The sequence below is a fragment of the Melanaphis sacchari genome, unplaced genomic scaffold (assembly GCF_002803265.2).
Source record: "Melanaphis sacchari strain LSU unplaced genomic scaffold, SCAv2.0 Contig82_pilon_pilon, whole genome shotgun sequence".
In the NCBI taxonomy this organism is placed as follows: domain Eukaryota; kingdom Metazoa; phylum Arthropoda; class Insecta; order Hemiptera; family Aphididae; genus Melanaphis; species Melanaphis sacchari.
The window spans coordinates 114,568-124,129 of record NW_020271585.1 but is presented as its reverse complement, the minus strand read 5'-3'; positions in this window follow the sequence as shown (position 1 = coordinate 124,129).

Here is a 9,562-nt window from a genome sequence, read left to right as displayed (position 1 = left end):
TGTCGCCACTATATTCGCTTGAATATTATTCTTCGCTGATAATTCTTTGTACGTTGTAATATAACAAATTAATAAATATTAATCATTCATCACGATAAAAATTTGGATTGATTTTGACATTTTAATATAATTGGTGTATCACGGAGAACGAGGTTCATATCTTTTCCTATAGAAGTTTCAACTTTAAAAAATGATTTCAAGTAAACAAAACTTAATTTAATCGAAAAAAATAAAATAATATATATATATATAATAAATTATAACCTATATTAAGTAATATAATATAATACAAATGTATGTTCATAAGTTTATAGCTCGTGTAATCGTGTTAAAATGAAAAAATATTAAGTCCTACATGGTGCTGTAGGATTATATTTTATTCTTAACTTCAAATATTATAATAGGTTATAAATGTAAATTCATTTTTTGTACTCTTAACAATTATTATCGGAATAAGTATAATATTACCTGTGGCGGCTGTGGGTAGATAAGTATATTATTATAATAATTTAACAAAAAATTATTTTAATACTTATTGGCTATCACAAATCTATATTATTTTGTTACTGTATATTAATTAAATAATAATTTATTTTATAAACTTCTTAACTTTTTGCACACAAAAAACATGTCAGTAAGTAATCCTTTAGTTTAAATGTAAAATTTATTTGTATAATATTATAGAGACCAAATGAAAAAAAAGACGGGCAAGTGAGTAGGTACCGCTTTATTGTACGTTATTATCATTATGTTTTAACATTATATCATTAATTTAATACGAATAACACCTGGTTTTTATAATAAATCACAACCTTTTATTATGACAAGTATACAAACAACAATCTAGAGATAAAGTCAATTCTAAACTTAAAAACAAAAATTAAAAAATTATCAAAACAAGACACTGGTATAATATCATTATTATTTATACCAAATAAATGAAACACTTTTTTTTTAATCCATCAAATATTTTTATTTTTGTGTTGGCTTATTTTGAATTTTGATAAAAGTAGATTTTATCATTTATTATTTTAAACATTATTCGCAATACTTAGCGTGTAGTTAAAAATTAAATAGCATGGCTAAAATTGTGTACATGGTTTCACAATTCATCAGAAATTGGTGTATTCATCAGTATCGCACTGATTTATTATAATAGTGTTTAATTATTAAAAATAGTGTTATTATTTGAAATACATTAGTAAGTACTTTACGTATAGGTATACTATAAAAAAAAAAAAAATCAATAAAACTTGAAATATACAATTTTACAAATTTAATAAGATAATAAAGATAATATAGATTTTGAAGAATATATTATTGAAAGATTTATATTTATTTTATTCGTTTTATATTATAATACTTTGTTGAAAAATTATCTAAGATTTATTTTCATACAAAAACTATTTAATGTTGAATATATACATATTATTTATATAAATCTGTGAAACAATTACTATAACAAATATGCAATCGTATAAAGTTGAAAATGAGTTTAATTTTGATAAAAAAAATGATAAATTTTGAATGTTAATAATAATAATAAAATAATGAAAATTTTTTATATTTTAATTTATATATATATATATATATATTATATACTCGTGTAATATATTATGTCAGGAGGACTTAGCAAAAATAAATAGTTCACTTAGGACATTACAAAATAGACTTATTTTTAACATTAGATGTTATGTTACCATATTATGTTAAAATTGTATATAGAGCGGTCTATAAAGCAGTCCTATCCGGACGGTCGTATAGTCGTATCGTTGGTGGTTTACACTTTACTTGACACGTATTTGTCCGCCAAAACTACCAGGGTCCCATGCAACAGCGACGAGTGTTTCGTCGGCACAATAATAATGTATTATATTACATCGATCGGCGAGTATAACACGATTGCGCTCGCCCTACCTTTTTACTAACAAAAAATATACCACAATTGCGCTCGAGCATATAATATAGATGATTTTATTGATTTTCCAATCACTATTTAAAAATTCAGTCAGACTTGGTTAACTCGAAGTCGAAGTAAAAAAAAAATCGAGTTAACCAAGTTCGATAATCGATTGTATAATACATGGAAATGGAATTGTAAACATTTGTCATAAATGTATTTTCCCAATACGTATAAAATAAATACTTATGCAATTTTCAAGATCGATATCCTATAAAGCAGAGGTTAAATAATAATTGGGTATTTTAATATTTATTATAGTGTATTAGTACACTTAAGTATACAAGTATTAAGCACTCGAGTAATCGTGATAATGTTTTATTGCTAATTTATATTATCTGTAGATATCAGTAGATATGCGTCAAGCAATACTTTCGTGGTCGGACTTTACATTTGAGCTGCAGTTAACCGTTGGTTGTTCTGACATGTGTTGATATTTTTGTGTAAAATATTAATTTAATTTGCCATCATGAAATTAACAAGTATTAAAAAAATGGATATGATGAAATATGGGACTGAAAAAGGTAAGTCATGTGTATATTAGTATAATATAAGCATTAATATAGGGAATATAAAGTATTTAAATACATAGGCAGTATTCGATATCAGTGTACTAACAAAAATTGTAAATCAAGTATATATGTTGACTGACAATAATATAACGAAAGTTCTTAGCGTGCTAAGTGCTTAATGAACAAAATCATAATATTATATCGGAAAAATTGTTAGTAGACAAATAGTAAATTGACAAATCAAAAGAAAATGTGAAAACGACTTATTTTTAAAAATAAAATAAATTTAACAAGAAATACGCTGTATTGAAAATGATTTATATATACCGTATATTATGATATTAAATTATGAATGAAATATAAACACGACTTCCGTAAAAAAAAAAAATTGCTAACAATTCCAAAATCATTGGGAGAATCAAAATTTGAATTATTTAACTTGCGTAATATTCTTTAAACTAACACAGAAGAATACTTTTGTCACAAGGAAGAAATTTCAAGTATAGTTTGTAATTTGTATTCATTTGCTCAACTATTCTCGATGTATTAAGTCATTCAACTTTATAATTTTGCCGATGGCACATTTTGATATTCACGAAAATACTATGATCAAATTTATACTATATTTACGTTTCAAAAAAGTTTTTATATTCATTTAATATATTGTTTTTTTTATGTCAGAATCTATTAAAGTTTATGCAGATATACACAATTACAAAATTACGTTTAAAAACGACAGGCATACATTTATTGAAACATTGGCTAATTATAATTGTCATTTTGATTTTGTAAAAAGTGGTCTGTAGGCCTGTAGATTCCACTTAGATCAAAGTTGGTTTAAAAAAACCAAAGTAATAACAACTTTTAAAAAGAATAAAATTCAGTTAGTACTAGGTCTTTGGTAAAAATGTTTTTTTTGCTTTCGGTTTTTACCGAAAATTTGGTTGGTGATATCTTTTCATATTTAATTGAAAATACCGGTAACTTTGATTTAATGGATTATATATTTGACAATTATGTATATGCCCCAATGCGGATTTTCCACCAATTTTATGGGTCGGTAAACTTTCAGAAGAATCTAGAACGACCAATGGGCTATAATTATTACACCGATACTATTTAACTTACAATTTTACACTTCAGATACTTTTATTCATGAAGTTATTGATATATTGTTAAACATCTAAAGTAAAGCTTATTTAAAAATTTAAAGTATCAAATAAAATCGTTTAAACAAACTTCGAAAAGAACAAGAAAACAATTAGAAATTTATAATGCAAATTTGGAAAAAATTAGAACAAAATGAAATATTTATATACTAGAATATTTGAAAGTAACGGGACTAAAATTATATGCAACAAAATTATAATTCGTAGTTTTTGTAATTTTATTTAAGTTATTTTATATTATATATTTTGACAAATATTATTATTATTTTAACTTCGACTTTGATTTAACCAAGTCCGACTATATTTTTAAATAGTGTTTAGATTGCTTAGAAAATTATTTAGAAGAGCAATATTACTTACATAAAAGGCTAGAGCACAATTTTATTGTGTTACGTTTTTGTGTGTAAAAAGGTAGGACGGGCGCAATAATTGTGTTTCACTATGATTAACAAACGATTACCGCAAATATCGATTACAAAACCAGATAGGTACGTGACCCACTAATCGGAATTAGTAATTTGGGTCCCGAATGACCTTTTTATCGGTTAATTGAGTCCCAGAAATAAGATTATTTACAGATCGAGTCCCAGGAAAAAAATTATAAATTTTTTACTATCTAATTTTTATTAGAAGTCAATACAATAATAGGTACCTATATTTTATAATCATGGTGTAAATTAATGTATTAATAAGAAAACCAATTTTTAAAATCTATTCACAAAATAATTAATTAAATTAAATCAATAATATCAATCAGATCTAGGGCGTGATTCAAATAATGGAAGCATCAACAGACCATTTTATAATTTTATACTATCAGGGTCTCATCCAACATCATGTCAATTCGCGGGGATTTTACATTTGGGTGTGGCACTACGACTTTAGGTAAGCATTTCGAAGTTTTTAAAGTTGTTTATATATATTCATTGGTAAATATTTTATACTCAGTAATCAGTAATCATTAATTATACATTATAAAACTCTGGAACATAATTGTATAAATTAAATTATGTACCTATAAGCATATATTAAATATATTTGCTAACTATATACTATATACTATATATATTATACGTATATATTAATATATGCTATATGTTACAATATTATATTTTATATATTTTATTTATTATCATTGAACACCGTTACAATAAAATGATTGTCATAAAAAAAAATTTTTTAAAATTTTTTGTTTTTATCATCTATTAACGGTTGAGCATTAACAATAAATATAAGTTAGCATTAGCATAAGACACAAAATAAACAGTATTAACACAAAAGTCTTAAAACATAAATATCTGGATAAAATATCTTCTAAAAAAAAAACAAAACAAAAAAAAAGAAGATAAAAAACAAATAAATATCCGATTTACTATAATAACTGTCAAATTTACCTCGTTAAGTGTAAGGCACGGAAATTGATGTTGTGTTAAAATTGAATTCATTGATAAATCATTGTATACAAAAAATAATTTTGGAATGAGACAGTTTGTCAGTCCATATTATAACTTATATCTCAATACACATTATTTAATTATTTACTATAAATAATACAGTAGGTAGGTGTGTATCATCATTATTCATCAATTATATTACATATACATGTATTTTATTGTTAACTTTTTGAGTCAATAACTACTTACTGTTAAATGGTGTGTAGAGGTAAATCGGTTCATAGTACAATTACACAACGGAATGAAAATTATTTAAATATTTTGAAAATGTTATTGCATATAGTAAAATTTAATAATATAGGTATGTCAAAGTTTCAAGGCCCCTTGAATATTTTTGAATTATAATAAAAGAATTAAAATCATTATTCTTTGTTTAAAAATTTAATTTCGTAAAAATTATAACTCATCTGTCATTATAAACAACTATTATTAATATTTAAAAAAATAAATTAACAAATTTTATTGTGAAAGTATTTAAATTTTTTTCTTTATTATTATTATTATTATTAGAAATCAATAAAATTGAAAATATTAAATTTTCAAGTCTAAGCTTAATGTATTGAACATATTATACATTTTTAAATACAAAATATCAAGAAACTTTTGCAATTATATTGTATTTTGTCAACATTTGAATTTAAAACACATAAAAAAATGTATTTAAGATCTCGTATCAAAAATTTAACTTTTTTTTTAACAAGCTTAAAAATATTTTATTAAAACTAAAAAAAAGCTAAATTAAATGAATAATGCTAATTAACAGTTTAAAATAAATTAAATATTTATAAAAAATATTATTTATTTTATTGAGTTTAAAAAATAATGATTCAAGTAATAATGGACTAGGTATTTAAAATTTTTGAGATTAATTTTCTTTGTATTGAATTGAAACAAACTATAAATACATTCGTTTGATAAGAAATCGTTTTTTACGCGTATATCCAAGTCTGTTAAAATTTAGGTAAACTTCAAACATTATAAAAAATATTTCTTTAACTTTAATTAAATTGTATTTATAATTATTATAATTTATAAGCAAAATGTATATGGGACTTTGTATTACTTTTTAAACATTATAGGGTATGAATATCAAAAAATGTATGCATTTTTAACTATAAAATAATTTTAAAATTTTTGAATTTTCATCTGGGTTTTTCAAATAAAAATTATTTACTTTCTACACAGGTTGGGTATTCGAAAATATGCACTAGGTCGATTTAAATTTTTTTCGAGGTAAATCAGCGGTGTCTCGTATAATTAATGTATAATGACATTGACTTTGTATATAAATATGATAAAATATCATAGTATGAAGTTTGCGACACGGCATGATAGCACATAATTTTAGTATATTTTGGTATATTAACTCAATGAACTATAAACTTTTATGTAAATTACTTATTTATTTAATTCAACGTATTTACTAAAATTTTTGATAATTTTAATCCTAGAGCGCAGCACCTTGTAACGTTTTTGTTTGCTGTTTCAGCCAACTCTAGCTATAGAAATTACCTCGGCCGTATTTTACTTCACATTTTTTTTTTTATAATCTGGTATTTTATCTTTTTACTTATAACTCATAACTATACTTTATATTAAGTTTTTTAAGATCGCTTGTTTAAAAATATTATTCTAAAAGTCTTGATATAATTTGTTAGACAATATTTGACATATTCTGATATTCATAGGAGTAAAAAACTTTTTGAGTTGTGAGTATCTTTGTCCAGAATTTATCATAAAAAAAAACTATAACCATATTTACATTAAAAATTTAGTCATCGCTATTTTCCCTTTTTATAATTTCTCATTGCTCAAATTCCACTTCAAGTTTCCTTTGAAAACTTTAAGTCACAAAATGTCCAATTCTAATTGTTTTATTGACTAAATTGTTTCAAAAACATATCGCACATCAATCATTCTTCTTCCTTCTAAACTTTTCTAGGAATTAATAGTAAAATTAATTTCGGCATAAGGTATACTTTAGTTAGGTATATTGAATCAGTTATCTAGTAAATCAAATTATGTAGCATCTAGTGTATTTTATATATTGAAAATAAAATACAATGTTAATTTTATTATTATACAAGTTAATTTGAATGCCATAAATAAGACATGTGCATCATATTTTTACTAAATTTTTATGTAAGTATCTTCCATAAATTATGAAATTTTTAAATTTTTTTTTATTTTTTTGAGCTGTTTATATGTATCTATAAAAATTTCCGATTTTTAAGGTTTTTTTTTAACTATTGTCAATAAATAATTTTTTGCTCGACTTAAGACTTGACAATTTAATATAATTAAATAATTTTAAATCTATGTATCTACCTACTTATTTTTTTAATCATTTTAGAGTATTTATATTTTCTTTATTTTTTTTCTTTTAGTAAATAAAAGTTTGGTTTTATTTTCATAAATCACAATGTTAACCTCTCTTAGTATCCATACTATCCAAACAGATAATATTACATAAATTATACAAAATAATTTTATATCAAAATCTAGACAACACCTAATTTAAAAGACACAACTACGTATAGCTTATAAAATAAATGTGAAATGACTATAGTATAAAAACAATCACTAACATAGAAAATGCAAGGGCTACAACGCTTTTTATTCACAAATGACTTTCGTTTTCTCAACGCCAACAGTATTATAATACAATTATTGTTGTATCCAACATTCTTAGGAATTGAATATAGCCCTAATAGTTTATTTGAAAGAGTAACTATATACTTATCCACGTGCAGGCGTGAGTTAAGAAAAATATTTGATCGAATTGACGTCTCGTTAATAAAATGTCAAAAATACCAAAATGCTAGACAAAATTGGGAGATTTAGAATTGATGGGGTTTAAACTTTGAAAATAAGTTTAATTTAGCCGTCGTATTCCATATTTTAATTAAACAATAAAATATTAAAAATTTAAGAAAACAAAAATGTATATATTTTATGTATTTAAGTACGTCATTCATTTTTGTAATAATGAAAACGGCTTCGACCATTCTTTAGTAAAATTTTGAAGATTAAAAATATTTGTTTTCAAAATTAAAATCCGTCAAAATAAGTCCCACAGTTTTATCTAGCTTATGGCCTACTTTTGCGTGATTATTTTAATCGTTTGTAGCCCCTTTAATGGCCTAATATAATCAAAGTATTATGTATGTTACTACTTAGTCCAAAATTATTAATATATTAAGTATAGGTATTAGGTATTATGTATACATTTGTAAAATTAGAATTAAATGTTCAAATTATTATGTAGTTAAAAATATATAAAATAATCAATTTGACAATCTTAATTAAAAAAAAAAATTGAAAAATATAGCGTAAAAATTTTGATAAGATTGGATATTTGAATTAATGTTATTTTAGTTATTTTGTTATCGTATCAAAAATATTGTTCGTGTGAATTCTAAACTATTATGTAATATAACTTTTATATTAATGTATTTTATAATATACATGGCCATTTTTAAAATATTTAGATTAATTCTAAGCTATTGCCTACAAACCTAATAGGTACTCACATTATCCTATGATAAAACGGTATTTTTAGTATTGAATAAAAATTATATTATTTATCTACTATTATAAAATATAAATGCAATGTTTTTGATAAAAATTAATTCTTCCTATCATATTATTAAATAAATTATAGTAAAATAAATTACTATGGTTTAGTAGTAACTATAAATATAAATATATAATAAGTAGGGCTGGGATTTTAATACTCAAAAAATCTTAAAAATATGCCTTAAAAAAATGCAAAAATAATTTAAAAACTTAAAAATACATTTAAATTTATTCATTATAGCTTAAAAATTGGAGAAAAAAATTTTTAAAATATACTAGACTAGAGTAGTGTATTTTTTTATTATTATTTTTTTTTTTTAATAGTTCATTATTGTTACTTGTTTAGTTGAATGTTATTCTGTTTTTTCTTAATCATTAGTAGAAAGACCTAGCTATGATAAAATATTTGTTATTGACGATAACTTGTCGTGCTATATAATGTATTATTCGTAACGTCGTTTGTCAAAAGTCTCTTGTTAATCGCAACAATTTTCGTTAATGTTATGAACGAATTGTGAAAAAATGCTATAAAACTAAGAAAATGCCATAAAATCGTGAAAAAATGCATTTAAGATTGATTTAGTCAAAAAATGCAAAATGATGCAAAAAAAAAAAAACTTTAAAATAATCATTATCACCCAAAACACATTCTATACTTACGAACTAACGTTTCGAAACACCAGAAAAATGATGACTTTGTATCAAAATCTCTAATACGATCATTTTGACAAAATTTAATTCAACATTTTTTATACAAATAGAAAAATAAATAACTTATAGTATAATAAATTATAAAATATCCTATAATAGAAATAAAGACTAAAACACCATCTTCATTTAAAAATTGTTTTTGTATACGCATTAATTTATTAATAAATCAAAATTTAA